Source organism: Anopheles coluzzii, chromosome 2, assembly GCF_943734685.1.
Source record: "Anopheles coluzzii chromosome 2, AcolN3, whole genome shotgun sequence".
Lineage (NCBI taxonomy): Eukaryota > Metazoa > Arthropoda > Insecta > Diptera > Culicidae > Anopheles > Anopheles coluzzii.
In genome coordinates this window covers 90,741,470-90,758,717 of record NC_064670.1, presented here as the reverse complement: position 1 = coordinate 90,758,717, position 17,248 = coordinate 90,741,470, and the positions used below count along the sequence as shown (strand labels likewise).

The window sequence follows — 17,248 nt, the reverse complement described above, 5'->3', positions numbered from 1 at the left end:
TGAAAACCATGGTAGCTTGTGTCCTGTGACTTGTGGAGACTGCAGAAAAGATGAATTCCACACTAGATTTGAACGTTAGACGGCGGTGTGACGTTGGTTTATGTTGCGTGTTAGCGGCGGGCATGGTTGTCAACGACCATACCATGTTGAAAACACCGGTTCTCGTCCGATCACCGAAGTTAAGCAACATCGGGCATGGCTAGTACTTAGGTGGGTGACCACTTGGGAAAACCATGTGTCGTTGGCATCTTCACCTTTTTGCTTTTCTCAGCCTCATCGGGGATGTGTTTGGTCGCATGGAATGTATCCATCGTCCTTGTGGTCACCCCAGGACGCTGTGAAAAAGTTCCTTTTGGATGAATTGTTCCCCTTCTAACGCTTCCCTCGAAGGGCGATGTTGTTCTATTTATAGCCCTTCGTCGCATATGTTGGAGTGGGGGAACTGTGGTCGAACATACTTTTTCTCAAACAACCACTCAAGAAGATGCAATTTATTGTGTAAAAAGCACTGTAGCTTGAGCCCTGTGACCTGTGGAGGCTGCAGAAAAGATGAATTCCACACTAGATTTGAACGTTAGACGGCGGTGTGACGTTGGTTTATGTTGCGTGTTAGCGGCGGGCATGGTTGTCAACGACCATACCATGTTGAAAACACCGGTTCTCGTCCGATCACCGAAGTTAAGCAACATCGGGCATGGCTAGTACTTAGGTGGGTGACCACTTGGGAAAACCATGTGTCGTTGGCATCTTCACCTTTTTGCTTTTCTCAGCCTCATCGGGGATGTGTTTGGTCGCATGGAATGTATCCATCGTCCTTGTGGTCATCCCAGTACGCTGTGAAAAAGTTCCTTTTGGATGAATTGTTCCCCTTCTAACGCTTCCCTCGAAGGGCGATGTTGTTCTATTTATAGCCCTTCGTAGCATATGGTGGAGTGGGGGTACTGTGTTCAAACATACTTTTTCTCAAACAACCACTCAAGAAGATGCAATTTATTGTTTGAAAACCATTGTAGCTTGAGCCCTGTGACCTGTGGAGGCTGCAGAAAAGATGAATTCCACACTAGATTTGAACGTTAGACGGCGGTGTGACGTTGGTTTATGTTGCGTGTTAGCGGCGGGCATGGTTGTCAACGACCATACCATGTTGAAAACACCGGTTCTCGTCCGATCACCGAAGTTAAGCAACATCGGGCATGGCTAGTACTTAGGTGGGTGACCACTTGGGAAAACCATGTGTCGTTGGCATCTTCACCTTTTTGCTTTTCTCAGCCTCATCGGGGATGTGTTTGGTCGCATGGAATGTATCCATCGTCCTTGTGGTCATCCCAGTACGCTGTGAAAAAGTTCCTTTTGGATGAATTGTTCCTCCTTCTAACGCTTCGCTCGAAGGGCGATGTTGTTCTATTTATAGCCCTTCGTAGCATATGTTGGAGTGGGGGTACTGTGGTCAAACATACTTTTTCTCAAACAACCACTATTGAAAATGGATTTATTTGTGTGAAAACCATGGTAGCTTGTGTCCTGTGACTTGTGGAGACTGCAGAAAAGATGAATTCCACACTAGATTTGAACGTTAGACGGCGGTGTGACGTTGGTTTATGTTGCGTGTTAGCGGCGGGCATGGTTGTCAACGACCATACCATGTTGAAAACACCGGTTCTCGTCCGATCACCGAAGTTAAGCAACATCGGGCATGGCTAGTACTTAGGTGGGTGACCACTTGGGAAAACCATGTGTCGTTGGCATCTTCACCTTTTTGCTTTTCTCAGCCTCATCGGGGATGTGTTTGGTCGCATGGAATGTATCCATCGTCCTTGTGGTCACCCCAGGACGCTGTGAAAAAGTTCCTTTTGGATGAATTGTTCCCCTTCTAACGCTTCCCTCGAAGGGCGATGTTGTTCTATTTATAGCCCTTCGTCGCATATGTTGGAGTGGGGGAACTGTGGTCGAACATACTTTTTCTCAAACAACCACTCAAGAAGATGCAATTTATTGTGTAAAAAGCACTGTAGCTTGAGCCCTGTGACCTGTGGAGGCTGCAGAAAAGATGAATTCCACACTAGATTTGAACGTTAGACGGCGGTGTGACGTTGGTTTATGTTGCGTGTTAGCGGCGGGCATGGTTGTCAACGACCATACCATGTTGAAAACACCGGTTCTCGTCCGATCACCGAAGTTAAGCAACATCGGGCATGGCTAGTACTTAGGTGGGTGACCACTTGGGAAAACCATGTGTCGTTGGCATCTTCACCTTTTTGCTTTTCTCAGCCTCATCGGGGATGTGTTTGGTCGCATGGAATGTATCCATCGTCCTTGTGGTCATCCCAGTACGCTGTGAAAAAGTTCCTTTTGGATGAATTGTTCCCCTTCTAACGCTTCCCTCGAAGGGCGATGTTGTTCTATTTATAGCCCTTCGTAGCATATGGTGGAGTGGGGGTACTGTGTTCAAACATACTTTTTCTCAAACAACCACTCAAGAAGATGCAATTTATTGTTTGAAAACCATTGTAGCTTGAGCCCTGTGACCTGTGGAGGCTGCAGAAAAGATGAATTCCACACTAGATTTGAACGTTAGACGGCGGTGTGACGTTGGTTTATGTTGCGTGTTAGCGGCGGGCATGGTTGTCAACGACCATACCATGTTGAAAACACCGGTTCTCGTCCGATCACCGAAGTTAAGCAACATCGGGCATGGCTAGTACTTAGGTGGGTGACCACTTGGGAAAACCATGTGTCGTTGGCATCTTCTCCTTTTTGCTTTTCTCAGCCTCATCGGGGATGTGTTTGGTCGCATGGAATGTATCCATCGTCCTTGTGGTCATCCCAGTACGCTGTGAAAAAGTTCCTTTTGGATGAATTGTTCCCCTTCTAACGCTTCCCTCGAAGGGCGATGTTGTTCTATTTATAGCCCTTCGTAGCATACGTTGGAGTGGGGGAACTGTGGTCGAACATACTTTTTCTCAAACAACCACTCAAGAAGATGCAATTTACTGTGTAAAAAGCACTGTACCTTGAGCTCTGTGACTTGTGGAGGCTGCAGAAAAGATGAATTCCACACTAGATTTGAACGTTAGACGGCGGTGTGACGTTGGTTTATGTTGCGTGTTAGCGGCGGGCATGGTTGTCAACGACCATACCATGTTGAAAACACCGGTTCTCGTCCGATCACCGAAGTTAAGCAACATCGGGCATGGCTAGTACTTAGGTGGGTGACCACTTGGGAAAACCATGTGTCGTTGGCATCTTCACCTTTTTGCTTTTCTCAGCCTCATCGGGGATGTGTTTGGTCGCATGGAATGTATCCATCGTCCTTGTGGTCATCCCAGTACGCTATGAAAAAGTTCTTTTTGGATAAATTCTTTCCTTCTTCTAACGCTTCCCTCGAAGGGCGATGTTGTTCTATTTATAGCCCTTCGTCGCATATGTTGGAGTGGGGGAACTGTGGTCGAACATACTTTTTCTCAAACAACCACTCTTGAAGATGCAATTTATTGTGTAAAAAGCACTGTAGCTTGAGCCCTGTGACCTGTGGAGGCTGCAGAAAAGATGAATTCCACACTAGATTTGAACGTTAGACGGCGGTGTGACGTTGGTTTATGTTGCGTGTTAGCGGCGGGCATGGTTGTCAACGACCATACCATGTTGAAAACACCGGTTCTCGTCCGATCACCGAAGTTAAGCAACATCGGGCATGGCTAGTACTTAGGTGGGTGACCACTTGGGAAAACCATGTGTCGTTGGCATCTTCACCTTTTTGCTTTTCTCAGCCTCATCGGGGATGTGTTTGGTCGCATGGAATGTATCCATCGTCCTTTTGGTCATCCCAGTACGCTATGAAAAAGTTCTTTTTGGATGAATTCTTTCCTTCTTCTAACGCTTCCCTCGAAGGGCGATGTTGTTCTATTTATAGCCCTTCGTAGCATATGTTGGAGTGGGGGTACTGTGGTCAAACATACTTTTTCTCAAACAACCACTATTGAAAATGGATTTATTTGTGTGAAAACCATGGTAGCTTGTGTCCTGTGACTTGTGGAGACTGCAGAAAAGATGAATTCCACACTAGATTTGAACGTTAGACGGCGGTGTGACGTTGGTTTATGTTGCGTGTTAGCGGCGGGCATGGTTGTCAACGACCATACCATGTTGAAAACACCGGTTCTCGTCCGATCACCGAAGTTAAGCAACATCGGGCATGGCTAGTACTTAGGTGGGTGACCACTTGGGAAAACCATGTGTCGTTGGCATCTTCACCTTTTTGCTTTTCTCAGCCTCATCGGGGATGTGTTTGGTCGCATGGAATGTATCCATCGTCCTTGTGGTCATCCCAGTACGCTGTGAAAAAGTTCCTTTTGGATGAATTGTTCCTCCTTCTAACGCTTCCCTCGAAGGGCGATGTTGTTCTATTTATAGCCCTTCGTAGCATATGTTGGAGTGGGGGTACTGTGGTCAAACATACTTTTTCTCAAACAACCACTATTGAAAATGGATTTATTTGTGTGAAAACCATGGTAGCTTGTGTCCTGTGACTTGTGGAGACTGCAGAAAAGATGAATTCCACACTAGATTTGAACGTTAGACGGCGGTGTGACGTTGGTTTATGTTGCGTGTTAGCGGCGGGCATGGTTGTCAACGACCATACCATGTTGAAAACACCGGTTCTCGTCCGATCACCGAAGTTAAGCAACATCGGGCATGGCTAGTACTTAGGTGGGTGACCACTTGGGAAAACCATGTGTCGTTGGCATCTTCACCTTTTTGCTTTTCTCAGCCTCATCGGGGATGTGTTTGGTCGCATGGAATGTATCCATCGTCCTTTTGGTCATCCCAGTACGCTATGAAAAAGTTCTTTTTGGATGAATTCTTTCCTTCTTCTAACGCTTCCCTCGAAGGGCGATGTTGTTCTATTTATAGCCCTTCGTAGCATATGTTGGAGTGGGGGTACTGTGGTCAAACATACTTTTTCTCAAACAACCACTATTGAAAATGGATTTATTTGTGTGAAAACCATGGTAGCTTGTGTCCTGTGACTTGTGGAGACTGCAGAAAAGATGAATTCCACACTAGATTTGAACGTTAGACGGCGGTGTGACGTTGGTTTATGTTGCGTGTTAGCGGCGGGCATGGTTGTCAACGACCATACCATGTTGAAAACACCGGTTCTCGTCCGATCACCGAAGTTAAGCAACATCGGGCATGGCTAGTACTTAGGTGGGTGACCACTTGGGAAAACCATGTGTCGTTGGCATCTTCACCTTTTTGCTTTTCTCAGCCTCATCGGGGATGTGTTTGGTCGCATGGAATGTATCCATCGTCCTTGTGGTCATCCCAGTACGCTGTGAAAAAGTTCCTTTTGGATGAATTGTTCCCCTTCTAACGCTTCCCTCGAAGGGCGATGTTGTTCTATTTATAGCCCTTCGTAGCATATGTTGGAGTGGGGGTACTGTGGTCAAACATACTTTTTCTCAAACAACCACTCTTGAAGATGCAATTTATTGTGTAAAAAGCACTGTAGCTTGAGCCCTGTGACCTGTGGAGGCTGCAGAAAAGATGAATTCCACACTAGATTTGAACGTTAGACGGCGGTGTGACGTTGGTTTATGTTGCGTGTTAGCGGCGGGCATGGTTGTCAACGACCATACCATGTTGAAAACACCGGTTCTCGTCCGATCACCGAAGTTAAGCAACATCGGGCATGGCTAGTACTTAGGTGGGTGACCACTTGGGAAAACCATGTGTCGTTGGCATCTTCACCTTTTTGCTTTTCTCAGCCTCATCGGGGATGTGTTTGGTCGCATGGAATGTATCCATCGTCCTTTTGGTCATCCCAGTACGCTATGAAAAAGTTCTTTTTGGATGAATTCTTTCCTTCTTCTAACGCTTCCCTCGAAGGGCGATGTTGTTCTATTTATAGCCCTTCGTAGCATATGTTGGAGTGGGGGTACTGTGGTCAAACATACTTTTTCTCAAACAACCACTATTGAAAATGGATTTATTTGTGTGAAAACCATGGTAGCTTGTGTCCTGTGACTTGTGGAGACTGCAGAAAAGATGAATTCCACACTAGATTTGAACGTTAGACGGCGGTGTGACGTTGGTTTATGTTGCGTGTTAGCGGCGGGCATGGTTGTCAACGACCATACCATGTTGAAAACACCGGTTCTCGTCCGATCACCGAAGTTAAGCAACATCGGGCATGGCTAGTACTTAGGTGGGTGACCACTTGGGAAAACCATGTGTCGTTGGCATCTTCACCTTTTTGCTTTTCTCAGCCTCATCGGGGATGTGTTTGGTCGCATGGAATGTATCCATCGTCCTTGTGGTCATCCCAGTACGCTGTGAAAAAGTTCCTTTTGGATGAATTGTTCCCCTTCTAACGCTTCCCTCGAAGGGCGATGTTGTTCTATTTATAGCCCTTCGTAGCATATGGTGGAGTGGGGGTACTGTGTTCAAACATACTTTTTCTCAAACAACCACTCAAGAAGATGCAATTTATTGTTTGAAAACCATTGTAGCTTGAGCCCTGTGACCTGTGGAGGCTGCAGAAAAGATGAATTCCACACTAGATTTGAACGTTAGACGGCGGTGTGACGTTGGTTTATGTTGCGTGTTAGCGGCGGGCATGGTTGTCAACGACCACACCATGTTGAAAACACCGGTTCTCGTCCGATCACCGAAGTTAAGCAACATCGGGCATGGCTAGTACTTAGGTGGGTGACCACTTGGGAAAACCATGTGTCGTTGGCATCTTCACCTTTTTGCTTTTCTCAGCCTCATCGGGGATGTGTTTGGTCGCATGGAATGTATCCATCGTCCTTGTGGTCATCCCAGTACGCTGTGAAAAAGTTCCTTTTGGATGAATTGTTCCCCTTCTAACGCTTCCCTCGAAGGGCGATGTTGTTCTATTTATAGCCCTTCGTAGCATATGGTGGAGTGGGGGTACTGTGTTCAAACATACTTTTTCTCAAACAACCACTCAAGAAGATGCAATTTATTGTTTGAAAACCATGGTAGCTTGTGTCCTGTGACTTGTGGAGACTGCAGAAAAGATGAATTCCACACTAGATTTGAACGTTAGACGGCGGTGTGACGTTGGTTTATGTTGCGTGTTAGCGGCGGGCATGGTTGTCAACGACCATACCATGTTGAAAACACCGGTTCTCGTCCGATCACCGAAGTTAAGCAACATCGGGCATGGCTAGTACTTAGGTGGGTGACCACTTGGGAAAACCATGTGTCGTTGGCATCTTCACCTTTTTGCTTTTCTCAGCCTCATCGGGGATGTGTTTGGTCGCATGGAATGTATCCATCGTCCTTGTGGTCATCCCAGTACGCTGTGAAAAAGTTCCTTTTGGATGAATTGTTCCTCCTTCTAACGCTTCGCTCGAAGGGCGATGTTGTTCTATTTATAGCCCTTCGTAGCATATGTTGGAGTGGGGGTACTGTGGTCAAACATACTTTTTCTCAAACAACCACTATTGAAAATGGATTTATTTGTGTGAAAACCATGGTAGCTTGTGTCCTGTGACTTGTGGAGACTGCAGAAAAGATGAATTCCACACTAGATTTGAACGTTAGACGGCGGTGTGACGTTGGTTTATGTTGCGTGTTAGCGGCGGGCATGGTTGTCAACGACCATACCATGTTGAAAACACCGGTTCTCGTCCGATCACCGAAGTTAAGCAACATCGGGCATGGCTAGTACTTAGGTGGGTGACCACTTGGGAAAACCATGTGTCGTTGGCATCTTCACCTTTTTGCTTTTCTCAGCCTCATCGGGGATGTGTTTGGTCGCATGGAATGTATCCATCGTCCTTGTGGTCACCCCAGGACGCTGTGAAAAAGTTCCTTTTGGATGAATTGTTCCCCTTCTAACGCTTCCCTCGAAGGGCGATGTTGTTCTATTTATAGCCCTTCGTCGCATATGTTGGAGTGGGGGAACTGTGGTCGAACATACTTTTTCTCAAACAACCACTCAAGAAGATGCAATTTATTGTGTAAAAAGCACTGTAGCTTGAGCCCTGTGACCTGTGGAGGCTGCAGAAAAGATGAATTCCACACTAGATTTGAACGTTAGACGGCGGTGTGACGTTGGTTTATGTTGCGTGTTAGCGGCGGGCATGGTTGTCAACGACCATACCATGTTGAAAACACCGGTTCTCGTCCGATCACCGAAGTTAAGCAACATCGGGCATGGCTAGTACTTAGGTGGGTGACCACTTGGGAAAACCATGTGTCGTTGGCATCTTCACCTTTTTGCTTTTCTCAGCCTCATCGGGGATGTGTTTGGTCGCATGGAATGTATCCATCGTCCTTGTGGTCATCCCAGTACGCTGTGAAAAAGTTCCTTTTGGATGAATTGTTCCTCCTTCTAACGCTTCGCTCGAAGGGCGATGTTGTTCTATTTATAGCCCTTCGTAGCATATGTTGGAGTGGGGGTACTGTGGTCAAACATACTTTTTCTCAAACAACCACTATTGAAAATGGATTTATTTGTGTGAAAACCATGGTAGCTTGTGTCCTGTGACTTGTGGAGACTGCAGAAAAGATGAATTCCACACTAGATTTGAACGTTAGACGGCGGTGTGACGTTGGTTTATGTTGCGTGTTAGCGGCGGGCATGGTTGTCAACGACCATACCATGTTGAAAACACCGGTTCTCGTCCGATCACCGAAGTTAAGCAACATCGGGCATGGCTAGTACTTAGGTGGGTGACCACTTGGGAAAACCATGTGTCGTTGGCATCTTCACCTTTTTGCTTTTCTCAGCCTCATCGGGGATATGTTTGGTCGCATGGAATGTATCCATCGTCCTTGTGGTCACCCCAGGACGCTGTGAAAAAGTTCCTTTTGGATGAATTGTTCCCCTTCTAACGCTTCCCTCGAAGGGCGATGTTGTTCTATTTATAGCCCTTCGTCGCATATGTTGGAGTGGGGGAACTGTGGTCGAACATACTTTTTCTCAAACAACCACTCAAGAAGATGCAATTTATTGTGTAAAAAGCACTGTAGCTTGAGCCCTGTGACCTGTGGAGGCTGCAGAAAAGATGAATTCCACACTAGATTTGAACGTTAGACGGCGGTGTGACGTTGGTTTATGTTGCGTGTTAGCGGCGGGCATGGTTGTCAACGACCATACCATGTTGAAAACACCGGTTCTCGTCCGATCACCGAAGTTAAGCAACATCGGGCATGGCTAGTACTTAGGTGGGTGACCACTTGGGAAAACCATGTGTCGTTGGCATCTTCACCTTTTTGCTTTTCTCAGCCTCATCGGGGATGTGTTTGGTCGCATGGAATGTATCCATCGTCCTTGTGGTCATCCCAGTACGCTGTGAAAAAGTTCCTTTTGGATGAATTGTTCCCCTTCTAACGCTTCCCTCGAAGGGCGATGTTGTTCTATTTATAGCCCTTCGTAGCATATGGTGGAGTGGGGGTACTGTGTTCAAACATACTTTTTCTCAAACAACCACTCAAGAAGATGCAATTTATTGTTTGAAAACCATTGTAGCTTGAGCCCTGTGACCTGTGGAGGCTGCAGAAAAGATGAATTCCACACTAGATTTGAACGTTAGACGGCGGTGTGACGTTGGTTTATGTTGCGTGTTAGCGGCGGGCATGGTTGTCAACGACCATACCATGTTGAAAACACCGGTTCTCGTCCGATCACCGAAGTTAAGCAACATCGGGCATGGCTAGTACTTAGGTGGGTGACCACTTGGGAAAACCATGTGTCGTTGGCATCTTCTCCTTTTTGCTTTTCTCAGCCTCATCGGGGATGTGTTTGGTCGCATGGAATGTATCCATCGTCCTTGTGGTCATCCCAGTACGCTGTGAAAAAGTTCCTTTTGGATGAATTGTTCCCCTTCTAACGCTTCCCTCGAAGGGCGATGTTGTTCTATTTATAGCCCTTCGTAGCATACGTTGGAGTGGGGGAACTGTGGTCGAACATACTTTTTCTCAAACAACCACTCAAGAAGATGCAATTTACTGTGTAAAAAGCACTGTACCTTGAGCTCTGTGACTTGTGGAGGCTGCAGAAAAGATGAATTCCACACTAGATTTGAACGTTAGACGGCGGTGTGACGTTGGTTTATGTTGCGTGTTAGCGGCGGGCATGGTTGTCAACGACCATACCATGTTGAAAACACCGGTTCTCGTCCGATCACCGAAGTTAAGCAACATCGGGCATGGCTAGTACTTAGGTGGGTGACCACTTGGGAAAACCATGTGTCGTTGGCATCTTCACCTTTTTGCTTTTCTCAGCCTCATCGGGGATGTGTTTGGTCGCATGGAATGTATCCATCGTCCTTGTGGTCATCCCAGTACGCTATGAAAAAGTTCTTTTTGGATAAATTCTTTCCTTCTTCTAACGCTTCCCTCGAAGGGCGATGTTGTTCTATTTATAGCCCTTCGTCGCATATGTTGGAGTGGGGGAACTGTGGTCGAACATACTTTTTCTCAAACAACCACTCTTGAAGATGCAATTTATTGTGTAAAAAGCACTGTAGCTTGAGCCCTGTGACCTGTGGAGGCTGCAGAAAAGATGAATTCCACACTAGATTTGAACGTTAGACGGCGGTGTGACGTTGGTTTATGTTGCGTGTTAGCGGCGGGCATGGTTGTCAACGACCATACCATGTTGAAAACACCGGTTCTCGTCCGATCACCGAAGTTAAGCAACATCGGGCATGGCTAGTACTTAGGTGGGTGACCACTTGGGAAAACCATGTGTCGTTGGCATCTTCACCTTTTTGCTTTTCTCAGCCTCATCGGGGATGTGTTTGGTCGCATGGAATGTATCCATCGTCCTTTTGGTCATCCCAGTACGCTATGAAAAAGTTCTTTTTGGATGAATTCTTTCCTTCTTCTAACGCTTCCCTCGAAGGGCGATGTTGTTCTATTTATAGCCCTTCGTAGCATATGTTGGAGTGGGGGTACTGTGGTCAAACATACTTTTTCTCAAACAACCACTATTGAAAATGGATTTATTTGTGTGAAAACCATGGTAGCTTGTGTCCTGTGACTTGTGGAGACTGCAGAAAAGATGAATTCCACACTAGATTTGAACGTTAGACGGCGGTGTGACGTTGGTTTATGTTGCGTGTTAGCGGCGGGCATGGTTGTCAACGACCATACCATGTTGAAAACACCGGTTCTCGTCCGATCACCGAAGTTAAGCAACATCGGGCATGGCTAGTACTTAGGTGGGTGACCACTTGGGAAAACCATGTGTCGTTGGCATCTTCACCTTTTTGCTTTTCTCAGCCTCATCGGGGATGTGTTTGGTCGCATGGAATGTATCCATCGTCCTTGTGGTCATCCCAGTACGCTGTGAAAAAGTTCCTTTTGGATGAATTGTTCCTCCTTCTAACGCTTCCCTCGAAGGGCGATGTTGTTCTATTTATAGCCCTTCGTAGCATATGTTGGAGTGGGGGTACTGTGGTCAAACATACTTTTTCTCAAACAACCACTATTGAAAATGGATTTATTTGTGTGAAAACCATGGTAGCTTGTGTCCTGTGACTTGTGGAGACTGCAGAAAAGATGAATTCCACACTAGATTTGAACGTTAGACGGCGGTGTGACGTTGGTTTATGTTGCGTGTTAGCGGCGGGCATGGTTGTCAACGACCATACCATGTTGAAAACACCGGTTCTCGTCCGATCACCGAAGTTAAGCAACATCGGGCATGGCTAGTACTTAGGTGGGTGACCACTTGGGAAAACCATGTGTCGTTGGCATCTTCACCTTTTTGCTTTTCTCAGCCTCATCGGGGATGTGTTTGGTCGCATGGAATGTATCCATCGTCCTTTTGGTCATCCCAGTACGCTATGAAAAAGTTCTTTTTGGATGAATTCTTTCCTTCTTCTAACGCTTCCCTCGAAGGGCGATGTTGTTCTATTTATAGCCCTTCGTAGCATATGTTGGAGTGGGGGTACTGTGGTCAAACATACTTTTTCTCAAACAACCACTATTGAAAATGGATTTATTTGTGTGAAAACCATGGTAGCTTGTGTCCTGTGACTTGTGGAGACTGCAGAAAAGATGAATTCCACACTAGATTTGAACGTTAGACGGCGGTGTGACGTTGGTTTATGTTGCGTGTTAGCGGCGGGCATGGTTGTCAACGACCATACCATGTTGAAAACACCGGTTCTCGTCCGATCACCGAAGTTAAGCAACATCGGGCATGGCTAGTACTTAGGTGGGTGACCACTTGGGAAAACCATGTGTCGTTGGCATCTTCACCTTTTTGCTTTTCTCAGCCTCATCGGGGATGTGTTTGGTCGCATGGAATGTATCCATCGTCCTTGTGGTCATCCCAGTACGCTGTGAAAAAGTTCCTTTTGGATGAATTGTTCCCCTTCTAACGCTTCCCTCGAAGGGCGATGTTGTTCTATTTATAGCCCTTCGTAGCATATGTTGGAGTGGGGGTACTGTGGTCAAACATACTTTTTCTCAAACAACCACTCTTGAAGATGCAATTTATTGTGTAAAAAGCACTGTAGCTTGAGCCCTGTGACCTGTGGAGGCTGCAGAAAAGATGAATTCCACACTAGATTTGAACGTTAGACGGCGGTGTGACGTTGGTTTATGTTGCGTGTTAGCGGCGGGCATGGTTGTCAACGACCATACCATGTTGAAAACACCGGTTCTCGTCCGATCACCGAAGTTAAGCAACATCGGGCATGGCTAGTACTTAGGTGGGTGACCACTTGGGAAAACCATGTGTCGTTGGCATCTTCACCTTTTTGCTTTTCTCAGCCTCATCGGGGATGTGTTTGGTCGCATGGAATGTATCCATCGTCCTTTTGGTCATCCCAGTACGCTATGAAAAAGTTCTTTTTGGATGAATTCTTTCCTTCTTCTAACGCTTCCCTCGAAGGGCGATGTTGTTCTATTTATAGCCCTTCGTAGCATATGTTGGAGTGGGGGTACTGTGGTCAAACATACTTTTTCTCAAACAACCACTATTGAAAATGGATTTATTTGTGTGAAAACCATGGTAGCTTGTGTCCTGTGACTTGTGGAGACTGCAGAAAAGATGAATTCCACACTAGATTTGAACGTTAGACGGCGGTGTGACGTTGGTTTATGTTGCGTGTTAGCGGCGGGCATGGTTGTCAACGACCATACCATGTTGAAAACACCGGTTCTCGTCCGATCACCGAAGTTAAGCAACATCGGGCATGGCTAGTACTTAGGTGGGTGACCACTTGGGAAAACCATGTGTCGTTGGCATCTTCACCTTTTTGCTTTTCTCAGCCTCATCGGGGATGTGTTTGGTCGCATGGAATGTATCCATCGTCCTTGTGGTCATCCCAGTACGCTGTGAAAAAGTTCCTTTTGGATGAATTGTTCCCCTTCTAACGCTTCCCTCGAAGGGCGATGTTGTTCTATTTATAGCCCTTCGTAGCATATGGTGGAGTGGGGGTACTGTGTTCAAACATACTTTTTCTCAAACAACCACTCAAGAAGATGCAATTTATTGTTTGAAAACCATTGTAGCTTGAGCCCTGTGACCTGTGGAGGCTGCAGAAAAGATGAATTCCACACTAGATTTGAACGTTAGACGGCGGTGTGACGTTGGTTTATGTTGCGTGTTAGCGGCGGGCATGGTTGTCAACGACCATACCATGTTGAAAACACCGGTTCTCGTCCGATCACCGAAGTTAAGCAACATCGGGCATGGCTAGTACTTAGGTGGGTGACCACTTGGGAAAACCATGTGTCGTTGGCATCTTCTCCTTTTTGCTTTTCTCAGCCTCATCGGGGATGTGTTTGGTCGCATGGAATGTATCCATCGTCCTTGTGGTCATCCCAGTACGCTGTGAAAAAGTTCCTTTTGGATGAATTGTTCCCCTTCTAACGCTTCCCTCGAAGGGCGATGTTGTTCTATTTATAGCCCTTCGTAGCATACGTTGGAGTGGGGGAACTGTGGTCGAACATACTTTTTCTCAAACAACCACTCAAGAAGATGCAATTTACTGTGTAAAAAGCACTGTACCTTGAGCTCTGTGACTTGTGGAGGCTGCAGAAAAGATGAATTCCACACTAGATTTGAACGTTAGACGGCGGTGTGACGTTGGTTTATGTTGCGTGTTAGCGGCGGGCATGGTTGTCAACGACCATACCATGTTGAAAACACCGGTTCTCGTCCGATCACCGAAGTTAAGCAACATCGGGCATGGCTAGTACTTAGGTGGGTGACCACTTGGGAAAACCATGTGTCGTTGGCATCTTCACCTTTTTGCTTTTCTCAGCCTCATCGGGGATGTGTTTGGTCGCATGGAATGTATCCATCGTCCTTGTGGTCATCCCAGTACGCTGTGAAAAAGTTCCTTTTGGATGAATTGTTCCCCTTCTAACGCTTCCCTCGAAGGGCGATGTTGTTCTATTTATAGCCCTTCGTAGCATATGGTGGAGTGGGGGTACTGTGTTCAAACATACTTTTTCTCAAACAACCACTCAAGAAGATGCAATTTATTGTTTGAAAACCATTGTAGCTTGAGCCCTGTGACCTGTGGAGGCTGCAGAAAAGATGAATTCCACACTAGATTTGAACGTTAGACGGCGGTGTGACGTTGGTTTATGTTGCGTGTTAGCGGCGGGCATGGTTGTCAACGACCATACCATGTTGAAAACACCGGTTCTCGTCCGATCACCGAAGTTAAGCAACATCGGGCATGGCTAGTACTTAGGTGGGTGACCACTTGGGAAAACCATGTGTCGTTGGCATCTTCACCTTTTTGCTTTTCTCAGCCTCATCGGGGATGTGTTTGGTCGCATGGAATGTATCCATCGTCCTTGTGGTCACCCCAGGACGCTGTGAAAAAGTTCCTTTTGGATGAATTGTTCCCCTTCTAACGCTTCCCTCGAAGGGCGATGTTGTTCTATTTATAGCCCTTCGTCGCATATGTTGGAGTGGGGGAACTGTGGTCGAACATACTTTTTCTCAAACAACCACTCTTGAAGATGCAATTTATTGTGTAAAAAGCACTGTAGCTTGAGCCCTGTGACCTGTGGAGGCTGCAGAAAAGATGAATTCCACACTAGATTTGAACGTTAGACGGCGGTGTGACGTTGGTTTATGTTGCGTGTTAGCGGCGGGCATGGTTGTCAACGACCATACCATGTTGAAAACACCGGTTCTCGTCCGATCACCGAAGTTAAGCAACATCGGGCATGGCTAGTACTTAGGTGGGTGACCACTTGGGAAAACCATGTGTCGTTGGCATCTTCACCTTTTTGCTTTTCTCAGCCTCATCGGGGATGTGTTTGGTCGCATGGAATGTATCCATCGTCCTTGTGGTCATCCCAGTACGCTGTGAAAAAGTTCCTTTTGGATGAATTCTTTCCTTCTTCTAACGCTTCCCTCGAAGGGCGATGTTGTTCTATTTATAGCCCTTCGTAGCATATGTTGGAGTGGGGGAACTGTGGTCGAACATACTTTTTCTCAAACAACCACTCTTGAAGGTGTGTTTTAGTGTGTAAAAAGCACTGTACCTTGAGCTCTGTGACTTGTGGAGGCTGCAGAAAAGATGCATTCCACATTAGATTTGAACGTTAGACGGCGGTGTGACGTTGGTTTATGTTGCGTGTTAGCGGCGGGCATGGTTGTCAACGACCATACCATGTTGAAAACACCGGTTCTCGTCCGATCACCGAAGTTAAGCAACATCGGGCATGGCTAGTACTTAGGTGGGTGACCACTTGGGAAAACCATGTGTCGTTGGCATCTTCTCCTTTTTGCTTTTCTCAGCCTCATCGGGGATGTGTTTGGTCGCATGGAATGTATCCATCGTCCTTGTGGTCATCCCAGTACGCTATGAAAAAGTTCTTTTTGGATGAATTCTTTCCTTCTTCTAACGCTTCCCTCGAAGGGCGATGTTGTTCTATTTATAGCCCTTCGTAGCATATGTTGGAGTGGGGGTACTGTGGTCAAACATACTTTTTCTCAAACAACCACTATTGAAAATGGATTTATTTGTGTGAAAACCATGGTAGCTTGTGTCCTGTGACTTGTGGAGACTGCAGAAAAGATGAATTCCACACTAGATTTGAACGTTAGACGGCGGTGTGACGTTGGTTTATGTTGCGTGTTAGCGGCGGGCATGGTTGTCAACGACCATACCATGTTGAAAACACCGGTTCTCGTCCGATCACCGAAGTTAAGCAACATCGGGCATGGCTAGTACTTAGGTGGGTGACCACTTGGGAAAACCATGTGTCGTTGGCATCTTCACCTTTTTGCTTTTCTCAGCCTCATCGGGGATGTGTTTGGTCGCATGGAATGTATCCATCGTCCTTGTGGTCACCCCAGGACGCTGTGAAAAAGTTCCTTTTGGATGAATTGTTCCCCTTCTAACGCTTCCCTCGAAGGGCGATGTTGTTCTATTTATAGCCCTTCGTCGCATATGTTGGAGTGGGGGAACTGTGGTCGAACATACTTTTTCTCAAACAACCACTCAAGAAGATGCAATTTATTGTGTAAAAAGCACTGTAGCTTGAGCCCTGTGACCTGTGGAGGCTGCAGAAAAGATGAATTCCACACTAGATTTGAACGTTAGACGGCGGTGTGACGTTGGTTTATGTTGCGTGTTAGCGGCGGGCATGGTTGTCAACGACCATACCATGTTGAAAACACCGGTTCTCGTCCGATCACCGAAGTTAAGCAACATCGGGCATGGCTAGTACTTAGGTGGGTGACCACTTGGGAAAACCATGTGTCGTTGGCATCTTCACCTTTTTGCTTTTCTCAGCCTCATCGGGGATGTGTTTGGTCGCATGGAATGTATCCATCGTCCTTGTGGTCATCCCAGTACGCTGTGAAAAAGTTCCTTTTGGATGAATTGTTCCCCTTCTAACGCTTCCCTCGAAGGGCGATGTTGTTCTATTTATAGCCCTTCGTAGCATATGGTGGAGTGGGGGTACTGTGTTCAAACATACTTTTTCTCAAACAACCACTCAAGAAGATGCAATTTATTGTTTGAAAACCATTGTAGCTTGAGCCCTGTGACCTGTGGAGGCTGCAGAAAAGATGAATTCCACACTAGATTTGAACGTTAGACGGCGGTGTGACGTTGGTTTATGTTGCGTGTTAGCGGCGGGCATGGTTGTCAACGACCATACCATGTTGAAAACACCGGTTCTCGTCCGATCACCGAAGTTAAGCAACATCGGGCATGGCTAGTACTTAGGTGGGTGACCACTTGGGAAAACCATGTGTCGTTGGCATCTTCACCTT

The 17,248-nt window shown here is 46.5% G+C and overlaps 35 non-coding genes across 35 annotated transcripts; all 35 read left to right on the top strand.

Annotated features, from left to right (window-relative positions):
- The first annotated feature begins 128 nt into the window (after window positions 1-128).
- Window positions 129-247, top strand: LOC125907149 (5S ribosomal RNA). Its single transcript, XR_007452481.1, has one exon. It is a non-coding gene; the product is annotated as a 5S ribosomal RNA (ribosomal RNA).
- Window positions 248-627: 380 nt separating this feature from the next.
- On the top strand, window positions 628-746 carry LOC125907148 (5S ribosomal RNA). Its single transcript, XR_007452480.1, has one exon. It is a non-coding gene; the product is annotated as a 5S ribosomal RNA (ribosomal RNA).
- Window positions 747-1,126: 380 nt separating this feature from the next.
- LOC125907147 (5S ribosomal RNA) lies at window positions 1,127-1,245 on the top strand. Its single transcript, XR_007452479.1, has one exon. It is a non-coding gene; the product is annotated as a 5S ribosomal RNA (ribosomal RNA).
- Window positions 1,246-1,626: 381 nt separating this feature from the next.
- Window positions 1,627-1,745, top strand: LOC125907146 (5S ribosomal RNA). The gene has a single exon (XR_007452478.1). It is a non-coding gene; the product is annotated as a 5S ribosomal RNA (ribosomal RNA).
- Window positions 1,746-2,125: 380 nt separating this feature from the next.
- On the top strand, window positions 2,126-2,244 carry LOC125907145 (5S ribosomal RNA). Its single transcript, XR_007452477.1, has one exon. It is a non-coding gene; the product is annotated as a 5S ribosomal RNA (ribosomal RNA).
- Window positions 2,245-2,624: 380 nt separating this feature from the next.
- On the top strand, window positions 2,625-2,743 carry LOC125907144 (5S ribosomal RNA). The gene has a single exon (XR_007452476.1). It is a non-coding gene; the product is annotated as a 5S ribosomal RNA (ribosomal RNA).
- Window positions 2,744-3,123: 380 nt separating this feature from the next.
- On the top strand, window positions 3,124-3,242 carry LOC125907143 (5S ribosomal RNA). Its single transcript, XR_007452475.1, has one exon. It is a non-coding gene; the product is annotated as a 5S ribosomal RNA (ribosomal RNA).
- Window positions 3,243-3,624: 382 nt separating this feature from the next.
- LOC125907142 (5S ribosomal RNA) lies at window positions 3,625-3,743 on the top strand. Its single transcript, XR_007452474.1, has one exon. It is a non-coding gene; the product is annotated as a 5S ribosomal RNA (ribosomal RNA).
- A 382-nt stretch (window positions 3,744-4,125) lies between these two features.
- Window positions 4,126-4,244, top strand: LOC125907141 (5S ribosomal RNA). The gene has a single exon (XR_007452473.1). It is a non-coding gene; the product is annotated as a 5S ribosomal RNA (ribosomal RNA).
- Window positions 4,245-4,625: 381 nt separating this feature from the next.
- On the top strand, window positions 4,626-4,744 carry LOC125907140 (5S ribosomal RNA). Its single transcript, XR_007452472.1, has one exon. It is a non-coding gene; the product is annotated as a 5S ribosomal RNA (ribosomal RNA).
- A 382-nt stretch (window positions 4,745-5,126) lies between these two features.
- Window positions 5,127-5,245, top strand: LOC125907139 (5S ribosomal RNA). Its single transcript, XR_007452471.1, has one exon. It is a non-coding gene; the product is annotated as a 5S ribosomal RNA (ribosomal RNA).
- A 380-nt stretch (window positions 5,246-5,625) lies between these two features.
- LOC125907138 (5S ribosomal RNA) lies at window positions 5,626-5,744 on the top strand. Its single transcript, XR_007452470.1, has one exon. It is a non-coding gene; the product is annotated as a 5S ribosomal RNA (ribosomal RNA).
- A 382-nt stretch (window positions 5,745-6,126) lies between these two features.
- Window positions 6,127-6,245, top strand: LOC125907137 (5S ribosomal RNA). Its single transcript, XR_007452469.1, has one exon. It is a non-coding gene; the product is annotated as a 5S ribosomal RNA (ribosomal RNA).
- A 380-nt stretch (window positions 6,246-6,625) lies between these two features.
- LOC125907160 (5S ribosomal RNA) lies at window positions 6,626-6,744 on the top strand. Its single transcript, XR_007452492.1, has one exon. It is a non-coding gene; the product is annotated as a 5S ribosomal RNA (ribosomal RNA).
- A 380-nt stretch (window positions 6,745-7,124) lies between these two features.
- On the top strand, window positions 7,125-7,243 carry LOC125907136 (5S ribosomal RNA). The gene has a single exon (XR_007452468.1). It is a non-coding gene; the product is annotated as a 5S ribosomal RNA (ribosomal RNA).
- A 381-nt stretch (window positions 7,244-7,624) lies between these two features.
- LOC125907135 (5S ribosomal RNA) lies at window positions 7,625-7,743 on the top strand. Its single transcript, XR_007452467.1, has one exon. It is a non-coding gene; the product is annotated as a 5S ribosomal RNA (ribosomal RNA).
- A 380-nt stretch (window positions 7,744-8,123) lies between these two features.
- Window positions 8,124-8,242, top strand: LOC125907134 (5S ribosomal RNA). Its single transcript, XR_007452466.1, has one exon. It is a non-coding gene; the product is annotated as a 5S ribosomal RNA (ribosomal RNA).
- Window positions 8,243-8,623: 381 nt separating this feature from the next.
- Window positions 8,624-8,742, top strand: LOC125907133 (5S ribosomal RNA). Its single transcript, XR_007452465.1, has one exon. It is a non-coding gene; the product is annotated as a 5S ribosomal RNA (ribosomal RNA).
- Window positions 8,743-9,122: 380 nt separating this feature from the next.
- Window positions 9,123-9,241, top strand: LOC125907132 (5S ribosomal RNA). Its single transcript, XR_007452464.1, has one exon. It is a non-coding gene; the product is annotated as a 5S ribosomal RNA (ribosomal RNA).
- Window positions 9,242-9,621: 380 nt separating this feature from the next.
- On the top strand, window positions 9,622-9,740 carry LOC125907131 (5S ribosomal RNA). Its single transcript, XR_007452463.1, has one exon. It is a non-coding gene; the product is annotated as a 5S ribosomal RNA (ribosomal RNA).
- A 380-nt stretch (window positions 9,741-10,120) lies between these two features.
- On the top strand, window positions 10,121-10,239 carry LOC125907130 (5S ribosomal RNA). Its single transcript, XR_007452462.1, has one exon. It is a non-coding gene; the product is annotated as a 5S ribosomal RNA (ribosomal RNA).
- A 382-nt stretch (window positions 10,240-10,621) lies between these two features.
- On the top strand, window positions 10,622-10,740 carry LOC125907129 (5S ribosomal RNA). The gene has a single exon (XR_007452461.1). It is a non-coding gene; the product is annotated as a 5S ribosomal RNA (ribosomal RNA).
- Window positions 10,741-11,122: 382 nt separating this feature from the next.
- Window positions 11,123-11,241, top strand: LOC125907128 (5S ribosomal RNA). Its single transcript, XR_007452460.1, has one exon. It is a non-coding gene; the product is annotated as a 5S ribosomal RNA (ribosomal RNA).
- Window positions 11,242-11,622: 381 nt separating this feature from the next.
- On the top strand, window positions 11,623-11,741 carry LOC125907127 (5S ribosomal RNA). The gene has a single exon (XR_007452459.1). It is a non-coding gene; the product is annotated as a 5S ribosomal RNA (ribosomal RNA).
- Window positions 11,742-12,123: 382 nt separating this feature from the next.
- On the top strand, window positions 12,124-12,242 carry LOC125907126 (5S ribosomal RNA). The gene has a single exon (XR_007452458.1). It is a non-coding gene; the product is annotated as a 5S ribosomal RNA (ribosomal RNA).
- Window positions 12,243-12,622: 380 nt separating this feature from the next.
- Window positions 12,623-12,741, top strand: LOC125907125 (5S ribosomal RNA). Its single transcript, XR_007452457.1, has one exon. It is a non-coding gene; the product is annotated as a 5S ribosomal RNA (ribosomal RNA).
- A 382-nt stretch (window positions 12,742-13,123) lies between these two features.
- On the top strand, window positions 13,124-13,242 carry LOC125907124 (5S ribosomal RNA). Its single transcript, XR_007452456.1, has one exon. It is a non-coding gene; the product is annotated as a 5S ribosomal RNA (ribosomal RNA).
- A 380-nt stretch (window positions 13,243-13,622) lies between these two features.
- LOC125907123 (5S ribosomal RNA) lies at window positions 13,623-13,741 on the top strand. The gene has a single exon (XR_007452455.1). It is a non-coding gene; the product is annotated as a 5S ribosomal RNA (ribosomal RNA).
- A 380-nt stretch (window positions 13,742-14,121) lies between these two features.
- On the top strand, window positions 14,122-14,240 carry LOC125907122 (5S ribosomal RNA). Its single transcript, XR_007452454.1, has one exon. It is a non-coding gene; the product is annotated as a 5S ribosomal RNA (ribosomal RNA).
- Window positions 14,241-14,620: 380 nt separating this feature from the next.
- LOC125907121 (5S ribosomal RNA) lies at window positions 14,621-14,739 on the top strand. The gene has a single exon (XR_007452453.1). It is a non-coding gene; the product is annotated as a 5S ribosomal RNA (ribosomal RNA).
- Window positions 14,740-15,119: 380 nt separating this feature from the next.
- Window positions 15,120-15,238, top strand: LOC125907120 (5S ribosomal RNA). The gene has a single exon (XR_007452452.1). It is a non-coding gene; the product is annotated as a 5S ribosomal RNA (ribosomal RNA).
- A 382-nt stretch (window positions 15,239-15,620) lies between these two features.
- Window positions 15,621-15,739, top strand: LOC125907119 (5S ribosomal RNA). Its single transcript, XR_007452451.1, has one exon. It is a non-coding gene; the product is annotated as a 5S ribosomal RNA (ribosomal RNA).
- A 382-nt stretch (window positions 15,740-16,121) lies between these two features.
- On the top strand, window positions 16,122-16,240 carry LOC125907118 (5S ribosomal RNA). Its single transcript, XR_007452450.1, has one exon. It is a non-coding gene; the product is annotated as a 5S ribosomal RNA (ribosomal RNA).
- A 380-nt stretch (window positions 16,241-16,620) lies between these two features.
- Window positions 16,621-16,739, top strand: LOC125907117 (5S ribosomal RNA). Its single transcript, XR_007452449.1, has one exon. It is a non-coding gene; the product is annotated as a 5S ribosomal RNA (ribosomal RNA).
- Window positions 16,740-17,119: 380 nt separating this feature from the next.
- On the top strand, window positions 17,120-17,238 carry LOC125907116 (5S ribosomal RNA). Its single transcript, XR_007452448.1, has one exon. It is a non-coding gene; the product is annotated as a 5S ribosomal RNA (ribosomal RNA).
- The last annotated feature ends 10 nt before the right edge of the window (window positions 17,239-17,248 follow it).